This window comes from Budorcas taxicolor, chromosome 19 (assembly GCF_023091745.1).
Source record: "Budorcas taxicolor isolate Tak-1 chromosome 19, Takin1.1, whole genome shotgun sequence".
Lineage (NCBI taxonomy): Eukaryota > Metazoa > Chordata > Mammalia > Artiodactyla > Bovidae > Budorcas > Budorcas taxicolor.
This window is the reverse complement of record NC_068928.1, coordinates 35,531,161-35,553,313: the sequence shown is the minus strand read 5'-3', so window position 1 is coordinate 35,553,313 and position 22,153 is coordinate 35,531,161. Positions and strand designations below refer to the sequence as shown.

General features: G+C 50.4%; 1 pseudogene; it reads left to right on the top strand.

Annotated features, from left to right (window-relative positions):
- Positions 1 to 9,454: 9,454 nt before the first annotated feature.
- On the top strand, positions 9,455 to 15,986 carry LOC128065427 (group XIIA secretory phospholipase A2-like; annotated as a pseudogene).
- The last annotated feature ends 6,167 nt before the right edge of the window (positions 15,987 to 22,153 follow it).

Here is a 22,153-nt window from a genome sequence, read left to right as displayed (position 1 = left end):
TTCCCCTGGCATTGGGCAGGACCAACCTCCCTCGTGCAGTTTTCCTTTGTGTGGACTTTGCAATGCGTTGCCAAGGCAGTGGGGCCTGCTGGGCAGGTTGGCATGGGGTGGAGAAGGCAGACAAACTCACACTGCATCCCAGCAACACGGCCCACGTGTTGGGAGAGTCCATTGCTCTCTGGAGGGAGGGGCTGTGGTCTAGGGCCCTAGGCTAGTGGCCAAGGCCATGAAGGTTTTGAGGGAGACCCTGGTCAGAGCCCCAGCCTGGCAATGGCCTTTTGGCATATTTAGTGCTCCCTTGGGGTGTTGCCATCTCAGAATCACCTGGGCCAGAGTCTTGTGGTAAAGGCAAATCCCGAGGTCACTGCAGACCTGCTCATCAGGGGGTGAGGAAGAACCTCAGTTTAATCTTGTCCCCAAGAATTGTCTATTCTGAGAACCATCATTTATGGGAGATTAGATTTACTGAGCACCTAGATGTGTTAGGCCCTTTGGCCCAGTTTATCTTGCATAGTCCTCTTCCCAACACTGAGAGGAGAGGGTGAACAGGGGAACTAGGTTTTTGGTGGGTCTTTCTAATCCCCATTTCATAGTGGAAGACAGTAAAACTCAGAGAGCTCAAATCTCTTTCCTGCCTACTGTCACCTAGCTTGAAAGTGGCAGAGTGTGGATTCAAACCCAGGGGTTCAAAGCCTTGCCCTGCAGCCTCTCCACTGGCATGGGCCAGGAGCCTGGCATTGTTAGCTTCCTCCTGTTGGTTTTCCAGGAAGAATCGTTAAGTACCTTTGTAGAGTGGGCCAGCTCTGTCCTGAGCCTCCTATATGCTCCCAGATCTAAAAGGACCTTGAGCCAACAGAGAACCACAAAGCCTGCGCCTCCCTACCCGCGTCTGCAGCCTGCTCCACCTGGTGAGAAAAATCATCATCCCCCACTAAGTCCCACAACACCATCCTCTGCCGGTCTGTCCCGGCATCCTTGCTTTCTTGAAGGTCTCCTGAAGTCCCTGGTCCCTCCGCCTGCCCTGATGGGTGGCCACTGACCCAGTCCACAGAGATACCACCTTCTTGGAAGTCTCCAGGAAGAGAAACGCTGTGACCTTTGCCTCTGTGCTGATAGCCCACAGCCTTCCTTTGTCCAGCTTCACCCCCCCCCCCCCCCCCCCCCGTCCCCCGCTTTCTTTGAATATTGGCTCCTCTAACACAGTCTCCTTTCTTAACCCTTCAGGGTATTCAAGGGACTTTAGTCCTGGGGTTCTATTCTGCTGGCAACTGTGGGGGGAGGCTGAGACCCTGGCTGGCTCCAGGGCTACTGGGTTGGGACTCTTCCTCCCTACATGCATCTCTCACATTAAAGGTCAACAAATGCCAGTGATGTTGGATGAGGGCTGAACACACAGCAGGGATGCCAAAAAGCGTTGGATGGTGAGTGGTGATGGGACTCTCAGCCCTGTGCTGGGCGCGTCAAAGTCAGTCAGCATTCTGGCTCCAACCATTACCTGGCTCTGCTTGTCTTCTTTCATCGAACAAGTATTTCCTGAAGACTGTGCTATGCATTCTCTGTGCTCATAGGAAGGATTAAAAAAAAAAAATTTCCCAAAAAGCCAAAAAAATGAAGTGGATAAAAACTCCAAACAACTAAATACCTGTGATCCCTGCCCCTTAGGAGAATGTTTAATATCACTTTGGACAGAAAGAAAAGATACCTCCAAATACTCAGAAAGGTCATCTTTATCTGGTTGCATCGTGGGGGATGTTTAATGCCTTTTCCATATTTTCTGAACGCTGTAAGATATGTTACATAAGAAGAGCTGCCCTAGTAAACACAAGTGTTTCTTGCAACCCTATTACGAATATACAGGGGGTTGCCTGGTGGCTCAGTGGTAAAAAAAAAATCTGCCTGCTAATGCAGGAGACACAGGTTTGATCCCTGGTCCAGAAAGATCCCACATGCCGTGGAGCAACTAAGCCCCTATCGAGCCTGCGCTCTGGAGCCCGGGAATTGCAACTATCGAGTCCACAGGCTGCAACCACTGAAGCCCTCAGGCCCTGGAGCCTGTACTCTGCAGTGAGAAGCCTGCGCACCGCAACTGGAGAGTCGCTCCCACCTGCCACAAGGAAAGCAAAGCCCACACGGCAACCAAGACCCAGCACAGCCAAAAGCAAAATAAATTTTTGAAAAGATCTTTAAAAAAAAAAAAAAGAACTCACTATTTACAGCCTCTGGGCCTGGAGGACAAGTCAGAGGTGAGGTTAGCCATTCCCTTCCCCATGCCCAGACACGTTGGCGAGTTTTCCCAGCCCCACCCCTACTGGGAGGGTGAGGCTGCTGGGGCTGAGAGATCTGGCCACAGGGCCCTGGAGACCCCCAGCCCAAGCAGAGAGCGCAGAACAATCGAGGCACAGAGAACTCCTCCCACAGTCCTCTTAACCTCCTCCCTAGGCCTGCCAGCCTTGGGGAACAGAGGGGAGAGAGGCAGGTACAGCTTTCCTGAAGGGGAAAGGCATCAGTGAGACCTGGCCTCTCCCAGTCTCAGTTTAGTCATCTGTAAATGAAGACAACACCTCTTGCACTGTTGGGGGAATTCAGTGTGAAAACTGGCTCATGGGCACTGAGGGGGCTCCTGCTGAGTGAGTGGAAGAACCACAGGCTGGCTGTTCTCCCTTACTGGATGGAACCTCCCCACTTTGACCTTGAAGTTGTGAAACTTTTATAATCTGGATGAGAAGCCCTTCCTACTCCTCGCATTCTTGAGCACAGGCTGCAGCAGAACGCCCAGGGCTGATGATGCCCTGGTGTCCGGCTCTCTGGAAGTTCCCCAATGCCCTGGGGCCCAGGTGACCCCATCAGGACTGCCATACCCAGCTCCAGCACACCGCAAGCAGCAACCACAGGAATGAAAGGGGTTATGACTGTCTTGTGGGAAATGCAAATATTTAAAAACCCCGTGAAGGCCAAAAACTGTCCATCTGTAGGTTACAATCCATGTTCTAAATCTCAGCGTTAATCTTGCTAAAATAGCACCTTTGTATTTTATCAAGGCCTTTCCTCCAAAAAAAGAGACCACAGTGAGGGAATCACAGGCCATTTGACTGTCCCTGGGTCATACCAGGCATCCGTATGCCGTCTCAGCACAACGGGTTTTCAGGCTCCGGTGGATCTGAGATTTTGGCGACAGTCCAAGGCATTGAAGTTTCCCAGCAAATAAGGTTGGGGCCTCTGTGGAAGTACAGGATATGAACTGTTCCCTACATTTGCTGAGAGGAGGTCCACTGCAAGGCTGGGCTTGGGACTCTTGGGGGGGGTCCCAGAAATACCCCTTTCCCACACTAAGTATATAAGGATTTGTATCTGCTCGTCCTTCAGTAACCCCTGCATTTGATTCTCTCACCAACCATGCAGAAGACTATGGCTCCCATTGCCAGGGAAGACATTGAGGCCCAAAGGGTAATTTTTGAGAGGTTGTGCCAGGATAAAATCCAAGCCCTAAGAACTAGGACCATGTTACAGCAGATGTCCCGAAAGCTTTTTGCTGTCATATCTTTCCGAGGAGACTGTGGTTTCTTTGTAGATTTCATTTTGTAATCACAACCCCCACGTTAATACCCATTACAAGAACCCCGAAAGACCAAAAGATAATCTGTAACCAACATCTGTTGTATTTCCACATATTTGCTTCCAACCATTTTTCACAGGAAAATCCTATTTCATTGCCTCTGAGATATGAGTTTTTCACTTTTCTAAAATATAAATATAAATGATTTTATAATTGATATACACACATAATGTGCCTGTGGGTTTTTTTTTTGTTTGTTTGTTTGTTTGTTTTTGTTTTTTTGCCCCAGAAAAGCTCTTGGTAAATCTCTTGTGTTATAGAATCAAAGAAATAGGATAGGTCCTTTTGTAGAGATATAAGGCCATCAGTGTGACTTGCCCTCATCTCCACTTCTCTGTAGAGCTCTCTGCATCAGCAAAAGTCTTAAAGACAAGCAGCCCCTACTGGATGAGACCCAGTATTTCATAATCCCTGGCTGGCCACACAGAGCACTCTGGTAACGTGACTAACTTCAATACAAATCAAAACAGCTGTAGGACGTATGTAAGCCACTGCTTATAAATTCTAAGAGGAAACAGAAAGGAAAGAAACTGACATTTAGGTGCATACCTATTATGCGCCAGCCTTGTGTTGGGGAATTTCAGGAATGAGGAGGGCTTCTGACCTCAGATTGTAAAGGAAAGGTGTTTAACAATTTCAAGGTCAGGGTGGGGAAGGTGTCCAAGGGAGAGTAGTCCAACCTGTAGTGTCCCCTGACCCTTGGGATTAATAAACCAGAGTAAATTTTTTTAAAAGCATCTTTACATTGAAGGTGTCTTGTTAAGCTGCCTGCTTTCAGATGTCAAGTTACGGGCAGCCACCACCTGTACCTCTCACCTCAGTCTTAAATGATGAGCCTCAAAGTTTATTGAGAATCAGGATCACCTGGAGGGTAGGTTAAACCACAAATTGCTAGGCTCCAGCTCAGAGGTGCTGAGTCAGTTGGTCTAGGGTGAGGCTTGAGATTTTGCATTTCTAACAAGCAACCCATGATGCTGGGGCTGCCTGGTGTGCCTGAGGATGACCTGAGGGGCTTTGCAGCTGGTGCCCGGGCCCTCTCCGAGGATGCTGGGTACAGCCTGGGCAGCAGGATTAGCAAAGGTCCCCCATGATTCTAGCTCACTGACAAGACTGAGAGCCACTGGGGTTTATGACAAAAGCCACCAGACACGATTCAGGCTCCTCAGACCTGGAGGGCTCCTTGGATTTCATGGACAAACTGGTCAGTCTTCCTAGATTGGCAGGGCCCCTGAGGGTCAAAGGGAAGTTTCTCATTGCAAGCCATACTTCCATACCTGTTTCTTTGAAGCCAAAAAAAAAAAAAAAAAAAAAAAACAAAGCCATTTGCCAATGCTGGAAAAAATGTGTCAGCCTAATGTTCCTGCTGTTTAACTGCTCAGTCACGTCCAGCTCTTTTATGAGCCCATGGACTCTAGCCCACCAGGCTCCTCTGTCCACAGGATCTCTCAGGCAAGAATCCTGGAGTGGATTCTATTTCCTTCTCCAGAGGATCTTCCCGACCTCGGCATCAAACCTGCATCCCCTGCATTGGCAGGTAGATTCTTTACCACTGAGCCACCAGGGAAGCCCTGTAATTCTATTACTCATGTGTAAATCAGGCGATGTCATAAAACCAAGCCTTCTTGTTCCTCTCAGCAAGCATTTGGGCACGTGCAGTGTCTGACTGGAGCTGAGGATGGCCACCCTTTCAGATAGGCACCACTTGCCAGCTTGCCACAGTTCCCATCACTTCCCAGCGTATAAGCTTCCCTGGGCCTGAGACACCCATTAATCTGAGCTCCTTAGAGCCATTTACATGCTCCCCATTTAGTGCATAGGTATGAGTGGACAGGTGATCTAGCTGTGGGAATCCAAAGTGGTACCTTCAACTGAAGACAGGTGGCCTGGGGAAAGGACTGTGGCAGTGCGTGTGCGTGCGTGGTGGGTGCATGTTGGGTACGTGTTGGGTGTCGGAGAGTGAGGTTAGGTTCTGCTCTTACCCTGGGCAGTCACGGTGGTGGGGGGCTCGAGATCCAGGTTTTAATTCCAGCTCTGTCACCAGTTTGCAGGGTGACCTTACAACCTCTTCCTATGCCTCAGTTTCCTCACCTGAAAGATGGGAGCGTGAAACCTGTCCACCTGCTGGGTCCTTCCCACTCTAGGAGCTGAGAGAAGAGGGTCCAAGTCCTACAGCCATGAGCTGGCAGGAAGGGAGGAGGTGGCCTGGGGAAGAGAGACAATAGGGCCCCGGTTGCGGGCTGGGCAGACAGTCTCAAGCCTTAGCCCTGCTCCACCCTCTGCCAGGTGCCATGCCTTGGTGCCCTGAAGCATCCTGGACATGGAGCCAGTCAGCCCACCTCTCACCAGCTGTGTGACCTTGGATCTCTCTGAGCTTTGTCAAATGGGAAGAATAACCTCCCCTGTATATACCCTAAGCTCCACGAGGGCTGGGACAGTGTTTTATTCACTAGTATATACCCAGCACCTAGTCCAGAGCCTGGCACATAGTAGGTACTCAACAAATATTTGTTGAATCCATAAATGGATCGACTTAAGGATCAAATTGAATAATGTACATGGAACATAGTACCAGGCACACAACAGCTGCTGCATTAATATGCTTCTTGGATCTGAGTCTCCTGACTCCTTGGACTTCCGTATTTTCTTCCTTGTCTTTTCTTGTGGCCTACCCATGGGGACACATTCCAGGAAATTTGACCATGGATCTCCAGGCCATTGGGTATCAGATCTGCTGCTGCTAAGTTGCTCCAGTCATGTCCAACTCCGTGTGACCCTATGGACTGCAGCCCTCCAGGCTCCTCTGTCCATGGGATTCTCCAGGCAAGAATAAAGTGGATTGCCATGCCCTCCTCCAGGGGACCCCAACCGAGGGGTCAAACCTGCATCTCTTATGTCTCCTGCAAAGGCAGGTGGGTTATTTACCACTAGTGCCACCTGGGAAGTCGGAAAGGGAGTGGGCTCGTCCAGGATCACATCTTCCCCGCTGTATACCCCCTCAGGCAGTTTCAGCAGTAAAGTCAGTACGCAGGGCCAGTCCCACACCCTCTCAATACCTCATCTAACCCACTGCACTCACTTTCCTCCTGGTACACATTTATTCATTCACTCATTCATCATTCACTCACTCATTCTCCATTTCATGGAGTCTGTGGTCACCACACCTCCCCAAATCTCTCCCCCAAATTTTGGATTAAACACCTAATGAGTTGTTGAACATCCCACCTTGGACCTGCCAAAATGCAGCAAAAAGGCCAGATCACACTTCTCCTCCAGGGCTCTCCCAGCTGCTGGTGCCACTGCCCCCTGGGTCCCCAAGACAGAAACCCAGGAGCTGCCCTTGACACTCTCAGCCAGGCACCCAGGCCTGACAATTTATCTCCCAAATATTTCTTACACCTCATGCACCCTGGCCTTTTCTAGCGTTGAGACCCTCATGTTCTCTTCCCTGTTCCTAGGTTTTGCCTCCTCACCGGTCTGTCTCCACTTCCCTGCTCCCTCCCCTCTTCTCCACCCTCCTGCCCGCTGCCCCAGAGGCTCCACCTCCTGCCCTCACCTCCCAGCTGCTCTCCTGTCCTTCGAGGCTGGGGTCCCTGCCACCTACCCAGCCTCATCTTGTTCCCTCCCTGTCTCCTATTTCATAAGGGGCTTCCCTGCTGGCTGACTTTGTTCTGTTTCTCACCTCTGGGGCTTGCTCATGCTTACTTCTTCTGCCTGGACTGACTTTCCTTTCTTACCTCATCCCTTACCCAGACAACCCTTACTCACTTTTCAGAGCCAGCTCAATGTCACCTCCTCCAGGAAAACTTTTCAGACCCCACCCAGCCTAGATTACAGACTCCTGCTCTGTTCCCATATTACCAGCGCATGACTCCACCGGTGTGCTTACCACATTATTTTGTAATTATCTGCCTGTGTGTTCAGCTTTGCCATTAAATTGCTATTATGTTGGGGGCAGAGACCACGCTTGTTCATCATTCTACTCCTCTGTGTACAGAGTAACCCACTTTTTACATCCTATCACTTTGTAACAAATCACCCCACAATTTAGTGACTTATTTTGCTCATGAGTTTTTGGATCTGGAATTTGGGAAGGTCTCAGACAAGTAGTTCTCACCTGGGGTCTGCCATGGGCTGCAGTCATGCAGAGGTTCCCCCGGGGCTGGATAGTGTATGCTCATGCCTGCAGCTGATGCTGGCACTTGGCTGGGGGCTTGACGGGCTTTTGATTAAAATGCTACAATGTAGCTTCTCCAGCATGGCAGTCTCTGGGTAGTCAAAGTCAACACCTTGCGGTGTTAGTCACTCAGTTGTGTCTGACTTCTTGCGACACTATGGACTGTAGCCCACCAGGCTCTGTCTATGGGATTCTCCAGGCAAGAATACTGGAGTAGGTAGCCATTCCCTTCTCCGGTGGATCTTCCCAACCCAGGGATTGAACCTGGTGTCTCCTGCATTGCAGGCAGATTCTTTACCATCTGAACCACCAGGGAAGCCCAGTCAACATCTTAGGTAGCTTAATTCCCCAGAGCAAGCATCCTAAGAGAGCCAGAAGAAAGCTGTGTGACCTTTTCTGATCCAGTCTTGGAGTCAGGCAGTGTCACTTCCACTGTATTCTATGGGCTATAAGTGAGTCACTGAGGAAAAAGCCTAGAATCAAGGGGAAGAGACAGGGATCCACTAACTAAAGAGAAGAGTTTTGAAGAATTTGCAGACATGCTTTAAATCCTCCATCACCCTCAACACATTTGTCGGATGGATGGTTGGGTGGATGGAAATTGCTCCCCGCCTAATCTGCCCTGTGGGCACTTGGTTCTTTCTTTCCTGCTTCGTTCTCCTGCCCCACCATGACCCCAGCTATTTGAGAATTGGCAAGGCAGAGCAGCTGGTGGTGGAAGAGCCAACAGGCTAACACCCCACAGCCTGCTGTCGGCTGCTGGGAAATGGTGGGGCCAGTCCCTGTCAAGTCCTGGACTTCAGTTTCCCTGTTCAGATAACAAAGTGCTAGGCCACATCTCTTTAAGACCCCCTCTCCTCTGAGTACATTCAGACCTCCCTTCTTGCTTTCTGAGAAGGTGGCTGGAGGTGGAGTCCAACCTCCATCTGCAAGGCTGCTCCCAGCCTTTATGTCTTTGAGGATTTGCTTCTAAATGACACAAGCACAAACAATACATTCTGGTGTGAGAAATTCAAACAGTACAGAAGTATACAGAGTAAAATATGAACTTCCCTCTGATCTCTCTTTAGGCTCTGCCTCTTTTCAAAGGAGAGCAGCCCCATGAGGCCACCCTCGTGGCCCCTTTAATAGCATCTGCTTTTCTGACCATTGTAGATGCAGGGATAGCTTTGCTGGGGATTTGTGGTTTTCTTTTTCTTTTAACACAAATGAGACCATACTGTTCACATTGTTCTGCAACTTACCCTTCTTCACTTAATGCTGTATCTCTAACATGTCTGAATAGGGATCACCCCCAAGGCTTTTGTTGTCTTCTAGGATATGCCACAGCACCGAATACTCCACGTGGTTCATTTGCCCATTCTCCTTATTGTCAAACATGGGTAGATTTCCCGTTTTCCATTATTCCATGCAATCGTGGACGTTCCCAAGCTGTGTTCAGAGGCCCCCGGGCTTGGAAGGCTGCACCACATTGCATCTCTGCCCAGTGATATGGAGAAGCTCTCTCCAGGCAAACCTGAGTTTGCTCTCTCCAGTTCAAATTCTGAGTGCAAGTCCGGAACTGTGTGGCTTGGGACGCCTCACTTAGGTTCTCTGAGAACTGGCAGAGGCGCCAGTGGAATACGGCCCCCACCTCCTCCAGGCAGGCAGGCAGGCGCAGAGGCAGGATGGCGGGTCTGCGGGCTGCGGCGGTCCCCAGCCGGGCTCTGGTGTGGTTATGTAACTGGACTGCTAATGCTGCTTACATGGTCGGTAGAACCCAAATTAAAAGAGGAAATTATCCTCCGGATGCTCAATTCGCCTAATCCCCATCTGTCTTTCCCCTGGTCCCCCACACTCGCCGAGCGCTGGCATCTAAGGGTCTTGAACGTGCTCCAGATTTCTAATTTAGTTTGCTTATGCAACCAAAAATATTATGGCCGCGTTTCCTGGGGGTGACTAAGTCTGTATTCTGGGCTCCAGGCACGCTAAAAACGGCAGCGCCAGGGCCCCACGCTGCTCGCGCGCACACCACGCGCCGGCTTTTTTTGGTTCCTCCGAGGCTCAAGCAGCTCTGCGCCGGTGGGGGCCGCAAGGGCTAGAGGCCGCCGGACCTCGGGAACGCGGAGGGCCGGGGCTCCGGGGAGGAAAGAGTGCATCCCCGCCAGGGCTAGTCTGGGGTGGTGGCAGACGCGCCGCGCGGGGGGGAATTGGAGGGGGGACTTGGAGGGGGGGCGTTCTGGTCTCCGGCACCTGGGGTCCTCTCAGAACCTCACCCTCCTTCCTTTTCTTTTATTCTCTTGCTCTGATTCCTCTGTGCCAGGCGCAGGAATCCATCTTTTCCGCGTGTGCCCTCACCCAGAGATTTGTGGAAAGGTATTTGCCGCACCATTCTTGACTCTGAAATAGCGAAAACTTGGAGACGCACTTCTATCAGTGGGGATCCATCTAGTAAATGAGGGAGACTTCAGCACTCTGGGGTCAGTGCAGCTGATAACAAATAATGGGTTGATCAAGCTGGCTTGATGTGGATTTGATTAAATTAAAATAAGGGCAAATCACAAAAAATAGAGTAGAATTCTACTTTGTTTTAAAAAAACCCATCAGTGTGAACTCGGAAGGCGACATTGAACTGTAGGGGGTCACCTCTGGTCCGCAGACTGAGATTGGGGGTCGGGGAGGGTGGAAGAGTCTCGGGTTTTATCCTACTTCAGCAATTTTTTTTTTTTTTTTTTTGAAACATACAAAGAGACTGTGTTTGCATATTACTGGCACACTTTGCTTTCAGTGTTACAGGGGAGCTGGAGAGAAGAGCAGGGAGCTTCCCTGACTCAGTCCTAGTTTCTGGAACCAGTGGTCAGATCAAGAGTGGGACTGGCAGGAAGGTATCTGCTCTCTACCCGCTCCTGGCTGGGTATCAAGATGCAGGACCACTGTGCTTTGAGGTCTTGCTGCCAGACTTCTTGGAGTTGAAGACTGGATGGGCACCTGGCCTGGCAGGGCAAATGCTGAGGGGCAGAGCACCAGACCTGGAATCAGAAACTCGGCTTCTAGTCCTGGAGGACTGGGTTGAGGGCCGGTCTCCCTTATGCCCACTGCTTTAGCATCCTTTGCCCTGATGGCCAGACCAGGGCTGGGTGAGAAGGTGTGGCGACCTGGCCACCAGCTCTAAGCCTGAGGCCTACTGTGAGACCTCAGGCACTTCTTGGGGCAAGACCAGGACTCCCTGAGGCCCCAGATGCAGAGGGCAGGACGTGTTTCCCAAGCCTATGACAGGCCCAGTCTGCATCCACACAGTGCCAACCAGTCGAATGGTGGAGGCATCTACACTGTCACTGGAAGAGAAGAGAGGCAGCTGCCCACACTAAACAGGGCGTCCCTACAGCATGCTGCCCGTGCCCCCAGTGTGCACTCATCATTCCAAACCAGGAAGCCCACCGCGGGACTGCCTTAGGTGCCTCTACTTCATGACTTCTTGAGGCCTTTAGTCGCTCAGGCACACGGAGATGCTCCATGAGATGTACTGAATGCAGCTTTTACCAAAAATAGGTGACTCAGGGGCCCTTTCCTTCCTGAGCCTCTCAGGGGTCCAGAGTGCTACAAACTGGTGAGCTAGTGAAGGCAAGAGATGGATGGGAGGTGAATGGAACTGGCGCAGTTTGGAGAAACTTCAGATGAAGATGTCGGGGGGAGAAAGGGGCACCTCATCTGTGAGAGATAAAAACAAACAGTCCTGCTAATGTCTGCCAGGGCAGGTGCGGGGGACCAAGGGCAATCTCTTTTCCTCAAAGCTTGCCCCCTGCACATGCATATCACAAGCATGAACTCACACAGAAGGCATGCAGCGCTCAGCTCCTCACAATCTGAGCACATCCACTCATGCACACCCCCATGTACGCCCTCACATGAGAGGCACACCACTCATGAGAAGAGCACAGATCCATGCACATTCAAGGACACACCCACACAAACCCTGGTGCCCAGGCAAACCCACTGGTGCTCACGCAGAAGAAGGCAAGCATGCAAGACACCAAAGCACAAATGGGGCTCCCAGGTCCACACACACGCTAGCAGCCACGCATGTACGCGCACATGCAGGTGGACGCTGGTCTACTGGAGCTGCTCTGGCGGGCACACTGAGGATACGTTTGCATCCGCACACCCTCATCACACGGTGGTTTCTAAGGCCATAACAGTCTCCCTTCTTCTTCTTGTAAGTGGAGCCAGTGGGGATGGAGTGAAATTGTGGTTTAGAGGGAAGCTGAAGGACTCCTAAAACGCATTTAGCAAAGCAGTTCACAGAGGCATATGTCCCTGAGTATTTTTATCTTTAGCACTCTTATATGTCTAGCAAAGTCTCGGTGGCTCAGTATTGCTGCCAGGAAGGAGGACAAGTGGCATATGGCCTCTAGGTGCAGAGAAAGGGTACCCCTTGTTCCTTGTCACCCTCCCACCTCCCCCCGCCACACACACCATAGTGTTTCCTCCCCCAACCGACTGGGTTCCCCAGAAGCATGCCCAGGCTGCCCTCTTCCCACTAGGAAAACAGCCAGCGGGGCAGGTTCCTGAGCCCCCACCCAGGTGCCTGGACAGCAGGTCTGCCAGTCCCATGCCCACCCCTCAGGAGCTCAGCTCTCCAGAGCACTTGAGGCTGTAACCATCAGCCCTGGGTGTGGGCTGTGGCTGATTGTGGGAGGCCTGGCTCCAGTTCTCCCAAATGTATGCATGGATAGTGTTTTCCACTATTCCCGAGCTGGCAAAAGTTCTGGGCATGTGCCCTAGCCCTCTGGTTGGTCGCAGACAAGCCAGTGGATTTTGGAAGCTGTTTAATCCTTGGGTTCTGACGTGCCCAGTTTACCATCAAGCAGCATCTAGTGCCCACGGATCTGATGTCAGAGGGCGGCCCTGGCGCAGCTCCATCCTTCCTGCCCACATGAGCATGGTGGAGCCGACAGAAAGAGGAGCCCCAAAGACTTGCCTCGTGAATCACAGCCATTTGCTTCACGCTAGGCCTGCAAACATCAGCACCTTCTAAAAAATGATGCTGTAAAAGAAAAATAGCAAGGAAAAGTAATCAGGAGCTATCAAGTGAAGGTAGCATACGAGCAAACCATTATGACCTTGTGTTTATTTTAAACAATACTAAGTGTATTTAGGCAGAGAAAAAACTGGAAAAACTAACGGTGATTATATTTAGAAATTTATCATTCAGCAAATACTTGTTGAACACCTAGTATCTGTATTTGTCAGATTGCTCAGGGTGCTGGGATTATAATAGTGAAGTGACAAAATGCTTAGGGATCTTAGATTCTTGAGAGTTAACAGACAATAACAAACACCTAAGTTCACCTTGTAGCATGTTAAACGTTGATAAGCGTGATGGGAAGAGGGCAAGGAGAAGAGATACAGGGCACTGGAGAGCTGTAATTTTTTTTTTTTTTTTTTGATGTGGACCATTTCTAAAACCTTTACTGAATTTGTTACAATACTGCTTCTGTTTTATCTTTTTGGGAGTTTTGGCCACGAGGCATATGGGATCTCTGCTCCCTGCCAAGGAATTGAACCCACATCTCCTACATTGGAAGGCAAAGTCTTAACCACTGGACCACCAGGGAAGTCTCAGGAGCTGTAATTATTCATAGATTTTATTTTTAAAGCAGTTTTAGATTTATAGAAAAATTAAAATAGTACAGAGAGTTCCCCCAAATCCCACGCTCCACCCCGTACACAATTTCTCCTGTTATTGATGTCTTAGATTCAGTTCAGTTCAGTCACTCAGTCATGTCTGACTCTTTGCAACCCCATGGACTGCAGCACACCTATCTATTCACCATGAAGTGATGGGACCAGATGCCATAATCTTAGTTTTTAGAATGTTGAGTTTTAAGCCAGCTTTTTCACTCTCCTCTTTCACTTTCATCAAGAGGCTCTTTAGTTCTTCACTTTCTGCCATAAGGGTGACGTCATCTGCATATCTGAGGTTATTGATGTTTCTCCCGGCAATCTTGATTCCAGCTTGTGCTTCAGCCAGTCCAGCATTTCTCATGATGTACTCTGCATATAAGTTAAATAAACAAGGTGACCATATACAGCCTTGACGTACTCCGTTCCCAATTTGGAACTGGTCTGTTGTTCCATGTCCAGTTCTAACTGTTGCTTCTTGACCTACATACAGATTTCTCAGGAGGCAGCTAAGGTGATCTGGTATTCCCATCTCTTTAAGAACTTTTTGCAGATTGTTGTGATCCACACAGTCAAAGGCTTTAGCATGGTCAATGAAGTAGAAGTAGATGTTTTTCTGGAATTCTCTTGCTTTTTCTATGATCCAATGGATGTTGGCAATTTGACCTCTGGTTCCTCTGTCTTTTCTAAATCTAACTTGAACATCTGGAAGTTCTCAGTTCATGTACTATTGAAGCCTACTTTGGAGAATTTTGAGCACTACTCTGCTAGCATATGAGATGAGTACAATTGTGTGGTAGTTTGAACATTCTTTGGCATTGCCTTTCTTTGGGATCAGAATGAAAACTGACTTTTCAGTCCTGTGGCCACTGCTGAGTTTTCCACATTTGTTGGCATATTGAGTGCAGCACTTTAACAGCATCATTTTTAAGGATTTGAAATAGCCCGGCTGGAATTCAGTTACCTCCATTAGCTTTGTTTGTAGTGATGCTTCCTAAGGCCCACTTGACTTTGCACTCCAGGATGTCTGGCTCTAGACGAGTGATCACACCTTCGTGGTTAGACTTGATGTCTTAGATTAGAATGGTGCATTCGCAACCCTTGATAAATGAACCAACATTATTGTTAACTAAAGTCTACTGTTTATTCAGATTTCCTTAGTTTACCTAAGTTTCACTTTCTGCTCCAGGATGCCACATTTATGCTTGTCTCCTTAGGCTTCTCTCGGCTGTGACAGTTGCTTGGATTTTCTTTGCTTTTGATGACCTTTACAAAACTAGGAGGTCCTGGTCAGTCAGGTTTATTGGGTTGGAACTTGCCTAATATTTTCTCATGATCAGTCTGGAGCTGTGGGTTTTCAGGAGCAAGATCACAGAGATAAAGTGCAATTTTCATCACAGATCATCTCAAGGGTACATTTTATTAGCATGAGTTATGGCTCTGGATGTTGATCTTGATCACCTGGCCGAGGCAGTATTTGCTAGGTTTCTCTACTGGAAAGCTACTCTCACTTCCCTTCTTGAAGTGTGTGCTGCCCACATTTGGGTGAAAGTGATGCTCCCCCTCCCCCATTTAGGGTGAAGTATCAACATTATTTGGAATTCTTCTGCATGAAAGATTGATTTCTTTTCCCCCATTTATTGATTTACTCAACACATTTATAATGGACTCACAGATATTTATTTTACATTTGGGTTATAATCCAATAATATTTTATTTTGTTGCTAAAATTGGGAGCTCTCTCACTGACTCCTGTGGCCCTTTGACATACCCCCATCATTTTTTTTTTAGCACTGTCTTTCTCTCTGGTACAAGATGCTCCAGACTCATCTTGTGTACTTCCTGCCCCAGTTCTGGAATCAGCCATCAGCCCAGAGTGGGGAGGGTGGGGCAGTTGGGGAGGTGTGTGTGTGTCTGGGCATGGGGTGGGCCACCACGGAGCCGGCCAGAGAGACTGCCTAGGGCACCCACAGTGGCTCGTGGGGGTCAGCCCAGCACAGCCCAGTGCATGTCCTCCTCCTCCTCCTGGCTGCCACTTTCACGTGCCAGGAGCAGGCCCAGACCGCCGACGGAAGGGTCACCCTGAAGGCCATCTGGAAGGGCATTCACACGGTAGACTCATACCTGAATTCTGCCTTGGACTTCCTGGGAGGCAAGGACAGGCTCTGCCAGTGTAAGTGCAATGATGGATCTAAGCTTTTACCATGCTGTGGATATAGACCCTCCCCTCTGCCTCCTACGGTTTGGTGTTCATGTTAACCTCAGCATCCCTTCCTTGAAAAAGCGCTGCAACCAGCCTGGTGGGTGCTGTGAGACCTGCGGTAAACACAAAAATGACTGAGATGAGTGTCAGTGTTGCCCCTCCAAGATTTGCAGAGATGCACAGAAAACACTAGGGCTAGCTCAGCACGTGCAGGCCTGTGAAACCACCGCGGAGCTCTCGCTCGGGAACGTAAGCTTACATTTGGGCTGTAAGCTGAGCTGGACAGCCAGTGAGCTGCATGTAGGTGTCGCCAGGAAGAAAAAAATGATCTTTAAAGAAGATGCTGACAGGTGGTCACAGCAGATGAGGACAGAAGAGCATAACCTTTGACAAAGAGCTCACATTTTTACAGCATAAAGCTGCCTCATTCTTGTGAAAGGATTATTTTAAGACCTTATCTTGACATTAGAACTTCAAACGAAAGAAACAAATGCAGGTTATCTTCCTGGATGTTGATGTCTTCTTAGTGTTCAATTTTGTCTTCAGCAAGGGGTGCATGTTAAGGGGAGAAATTTTTAAAAGAAAGAGTCTGACTCAATTTTCACAACTGTATTTACCAAAAGATGAAGCCAAATGTAAAATTCATTATAAGGTATGTTCAACATTACCTTACTTGGAAATATGGGGAAATCTTCACTTAAGAAGTATGTTTGTTTATTGTAAAATTTAAAATACACATTTTTGCCCCTCCACAAAAAATCATTATATCAGGAATAGAATGAAGGGGATGAGTAGATACCATTATAAGAATCCAAAGAGCAATGACTTTGGCTTAGATTGGGTTGAAGCAATGGGCTGAGCGGCTGAGATTCTGAGGCAGAGCTGATGGCATTTTCTGATAGACTGGATGTTGGGTGAGAGCTGGCAGCCTGATCATATGGAAGGAGGCTGCTGTAACTAGCCCTGTTGTGGGAAGACTGGAAGAGCCGCAGGTTTGGTGGAGTGCAGGAGCTCACCTTTTGGATGTGCTAGTTTGCGGGGTGCCCCCCAGGGTGGGACTTGGGAGCCATATTTACTTTTTCCTCAACTCTCAGCCTCTGGGCCCCAAGCTGGTCATCAGGTCTGCGGAGTGAATGAAGGACGAATTCTGCAGGGCGGTATCTCTGGCCTGTGGGCTGGAGGCCACTGGACTCCTGAAAGAGGAGGGGTGGAGGAGAGGGGGCAGAGAAGGCACTAGAGGAGAGAAGAGGTGAGGGGATAGGAGACAAGGGAAGAGGTGAGGAGGGTCAAGACACAGGGAGGCGTGGGGGGAGGAGAGGAGTGGGGACACAGCAGCCCTCTCCAGACTCCGCAGCTTGGTGAGTGGGCAGCCGCCAGGAGCCCGCCTTGCTTCCCCGCTTCCTCTCACCCACTCTCCTGCCCATCAGCAAACGCTGGGGCCCATTCACCCTCATGATGGACACACGGACCACCCTTCCCCCCACCCTGACCGTCTCCCCCTGGTTCAGGCCGTCACTTCCTCCTACTCTTGCTCAGTCCTGTTCAACCTGCCTCCCCGCTCTCATCCTTGCTCTGGGCCACTCACACGGGCCTCCTCAGTGCCCCCCGACTCAGCAGGTTATGACTGCCTCGGGCCTCTGCATCTGCCATGGCCTCCACCTGCCGACCACTTTCCTCCACCATACCCCCTCATTCTCTTCAGGTCTCAGTTAGGATGTCACCTCAGACAGGCCTTCCCCAACCGCCCTCTACCACCGCCACTCACTACCCCCTTACCCAGCTTAGTTTTTCTTAGTACTTTTTACTGGTTCATATATATATTTAAATTTAAGACTTTCCCATGAGAATTATTTTGCCACCAGTGTATCTCCAGCATCTGGAACAACTCCCAGACTGGTAGGTACTTTGTAATATTTGTCAAATAAACTAATAGTGATCTCTCACCTCAGAGTCCCTTAGAGCTGGCTCAGGCCGTCTTCCTCATCAGGTTCAACCACTTGGCTCTCAGAAGTTCTTAGACCTAAGTAGAACCTGCTAAAGATGGGAAACTGATCAAAACTTCAAAAGAGCCAGTCACACCCTCTTGCAAATGTAAAATTCCACCGTGATGCTGAAAACTCCTCCTCCCCCAAGCCTTTGAGCCAGCCAGGCCTCAGATCCTTCAGGTCACCTCTGAAACATCTTCTCAGTCCCCTTCTTGTCTGGCTCAACTGTCTGCTTGCTCATCAGCTCAAAGCCTCAAAACTTCCACAGGAATCCAGAGTGGTTGCTAACAAGCACATCAGGCCTGCTCCCCGCCCCTGTTTAAGTTCTTTCTGTCGTCCTCAGGATAAAGTCCGAAGTTCTGGATGTGTCTCCTCTGGCCCCACTTCCTCTCCAGGATCCCCCAAGGCTCTCCTTTCTTTTTGATCCTGGGTGAGTCAGCCCCAGGATGCCCTCACATCCCCCGCTTCTCTCCACAGCCCTCTCCTTCTCTTCTTGCATGACTACAATTAACTGTGTAACTGCCATCCTGACTTCCCACTATGAGCTCTCAGGGTTCCATCTGGAGTCCTGTTTGCACAGCAAGCTGGCTGTTCTGTTTGGATGATAATCAGGAGTGGCCGTGATAGGTGAAGGATGGTTGTGGAGGGGGAAAGACCATGGAAAGAGGAGACCAGCGAGCCTACTGAGGCCCCTGGTCTCTCCCCTGGAAGCACTACTGCTGACCTGGTCCCAGACCCTAAGCTCCATTGAGAAGACCTAGGTCCCTGCTCTAGGGCCTGTCAGAGAAGAGGTTCTTAGGGAACATACACTGACTATTGGTTGAATGGTTGACTCTAAGTAGTAGCCCTGAATGATATTTTCTTTTCTACATTTCTGTATTTTCCTTTAAAATATAAGGTATATCCCTCAATATTTAAAACGAAAACCAAAGACTAACCTTGAAAAATCATTATTAAAATGTTAAATAAAAAGTAACACTTTCTGTGTCTTCCAAAGCTGGGGGGACACACATCCCTTCACCTGCAATCTCTGCTAGGGACACACAGCCAACAAGAGATGCAGGCCTGTAGTCACAATAGATCAAGACGAGAGTGTTCATGGCAGCCAGAAGCTGGAACCTAACTAAACGTTCCCCAACCGTAGAATGGGTGAAAACAAAAGATAGAGTCACTCGGTGGTGTCATGCTACCACCCACAAGGACTTAAATAGACTTGAATAAAATCTACTATCAGGCAAAAGAAACTAGACACAAGAGAGCTCATGCTATATGGCTCCATTTACAGGCAACCTGTACAGTTTAGAAGCAGAGCTAGGGGGTTAGTCTAACCGCGGGTAGTAAGTGAAGTTGTCCAGAAGGGGCTTCTGGTGAGAAGCTATTTTTTGGCCCGAGTGCTGGTTCCATAGGCATGCTCAGTTTGTGCAAATTTAACCAGTTGTACACTTTCGAATTTTATAATTTTCCGTGTGTATGTTTAACTCCAATAAAAGTGTTAAGGGGTCGGGGGGAAAGGCACGCATCCTGGAATGAGTTAAATCCAACTCTCCTTTCTGTCCAAAGGGAGGCTGGAGTACAAGTGTCTAGGGTCCCTCGTGAGCTCCAGAGTTCTTCCCCAGTCTTGGAGACACTCAACCCCCAGGCTTGGAGATTCTGTTTCCATCAAGCCTAGAGCTCTGGGGTCAATTCCCAGAGTAAATCTCATCATCACTGTTTAGGACCTAGAAGCAGGAGTCTGGGGGCGGCTACAGGATGTGCCCCCCTGGCTGGCTTACTCTGGGCCTCCCTGCTACCGGCCACCAGCTATGAAGCAGGGCTGGGGCCGAGGGCTGTGGGGAGGAGGCAGGTTGATGTGGGAGGGCAGAGCTCAGCAGCACAGGCCGCTTGGTCCCCGAGTCCTTTCTGGCAGCCTCTTGGCGCCCTCCCATTCCTGCGGAGGGCAGCCTAGCAGGCGGGTCTCACACTTCACTACCTCCGTCCCAGCTTCCAGCAGAGAACAAGGCGCAGGACGTCCGCTCGGCCTTCACTCTAGGTCAAGGGAAGCCTAGGGGCCTCAGTGACCTGTACTTAGCCCCCAGAGGTCACTGCACCAGGGCTCTAGGGGCTCAGGTCACCACAGCCGGGATGGGGACAGCAATCAATCACAGCCCTGCGGCAGGCTGGGGCGAGGTGCGGGTCCAGCCCAGCCCTCCGCAGCTGGCCAGTGAGGTTATTTATAACCACGGGTCACCTTACCTCCTGACCTCCAGCTGGAGCCCAGCGATTCAGCGATTAGTATCTCCTCACCTTGCACTGTGAACAAATACCTTCTGTGTGCCCAGGCCTCACCTTGGGGCTGCAGGAAGCAGGATGTTGGCCCTGAGTTAGGAGCCCCAGGCTTCCTTGGGTAGACCCAGCCAGGCATGAATTGAGGGGAAGGTGGGAGAAAGGCTCAACGACGCCTGTTCCCTTGCTTCCAAGGTTGAAAATGTTGGTCTCTTCTGGGTGGTAGTTTTATTTACAATATAGAACTCTCCTGTATTGTAAGGCTCCCTTTTGCGGGCTTGGATCTGCCCACAGGAGTGCCCTCTTCAAAGTCAGTGGGAAGGAGGCAGCACTGGTGATGGGATCCGCACCCCACCCCGCCCGCCCCCCCCCGCCGCCCCGCCCCGGCCAAATGGTTTCTGGAATCACACAAGACAAACAGCATTTTCCTTAGCAGGGGCCTCTCCTTCCTAGATGGCAGCTGAAGCTCAGAGGGATTCCAGTCACACAGCCATTCATGGAAGATTCCCTGCTCTTGGCTGACAGGGAAGCACCTGGACGTCAGACCTCCTAATTTTGATCCTGAGGACCCACTGGAAAAGGAGGCTGGGGATGGGGAGACTGGCCTTCGCATTCAACACGTGCTGGCTGAGCACTTGTTAGGTGCCAGGCACCATTCCAGGCAGAAACCCTTACCCCTTTCGGAGCAGTACTCTAGGGAACAGAGTCACTGACTCCCTGGAGCCTGGGGTCCCTTGGTGGAGCCACAGTCCAGGCAACTGCTGAGGGTCTTGGGTCTCAGAGCGGGTGACTGGGTCAGGGAGTGAGAGCGCCAGGCTGAGGGCGCTCGGGGACTGTGGCCTGAGGCTGAGCATTTGCTGCAGGTGACCAAGGCCAGGTGAGTGTAGCATCCCAAGCAGGGTTTGGACGCCTCCTTCCTTTGCTGCCATGCTCACACACACATGGAAGCACCTGGAAGAAGTTTGGCTGTGTGACTTCACTCTTCCTTGCCCTTTCTGGATCACAATTTTCACAAGTGAAAATGAAGGGGTCTGGCTACCTGGGTTCATGTTCTAGGGACAGAGATCCTCCATTCTGAGTTGGGCTCAGCCTGAGAGTGTCCCCTTGCCCCATGAAACCCAGAGTGGAGGCTGGTGGAGTCGGGCAAGGCTTAGTGGCCATGGGTAGCCAGTGCTGGCCAGACATGCAGGCCATGTGTGTGGAAGTGCCATGCGCACACTGCCTGTGTGAGCATGCAGGATATGTCTGCAGCTGTGTGTGTGGGAGTATACCTGGTGGGCTGGTGGCTGTATAAAACATGTGCACAGAAGGATGTGTACATCCTGGCGTGTGTGTAGGACTATTCACATAGGGATGGACAGGAGATAGTGTGTGTGCCAAGTGTGGAGTGTGCGGGGTCAAGTGTAGGTCCAGATATGGAGGCTGATGTGTGTTGGAGGAGGGTCTTGGCTGGGCTTAGCTTAAGGCATAGGATGAAAGCCAGGAGGGCGCTCCCTCACTCTGCAAACCCCCTCTGCCCACATGGTCAGCCTGTGGCCGATGGGCCCTGACCAGTCAATGAACTCAAGGTCTGGAAGAGTCAGCGGCTTTTCCAACCTCTTTGCCAAATGAGATGTCAGCACAGAAGCAGGGGCGGGAATGCAGGCTGGGGAAAGTGGCAATGACTTCATGACAACTGGCTGCTGGGGAGGGGGTAGGGAGCTGGGCCTGGCTGGAGTGAGGAGTCCTGGCCCATTGGCCCCTATGTGGAGCAAGGCCCAGAGACCCACTCTGAGTGGGAGCAGCAGCCCAGCCCCAGGCTCACGCTTCTTGGGGACCCCTTGGTTCCTTTTGTGGGGGCCATGGTTATGCCAGGGTCTCCCAGGAAGGTGAGGAGGAGTGCTCTGGAGCACTAAGCACCCTCCAGGGGCTTTCACAAGCCATCCCATGAGTTCAAAGCAACCCCATGAGGTAAGGACCCATTCCTGTTTTGCAGATGAGCAAACAGGTTCAAGGAGGCAAGGGAATGGAAGTGTTTGAAACTATGCAGCTAGAGTAAGTGGTAGAATTGGCCCAGAAATGTGGGTTGATGTGTGTCCTACTCCATCCCCTGTGACAATGGGATGGTGGCTCCTCTCTGAAGATCTTGCAGTTTAGGTGTCGGACCTTCTCTGGATACTCAGACCTGGGGCTCAACTGTTGTTGTTGTTGAGTGAGTGATTTGTGTCCACTCTTTGTGACTCCAAGGACTGCTGCACGCCAGGCCTCCCCGTTTT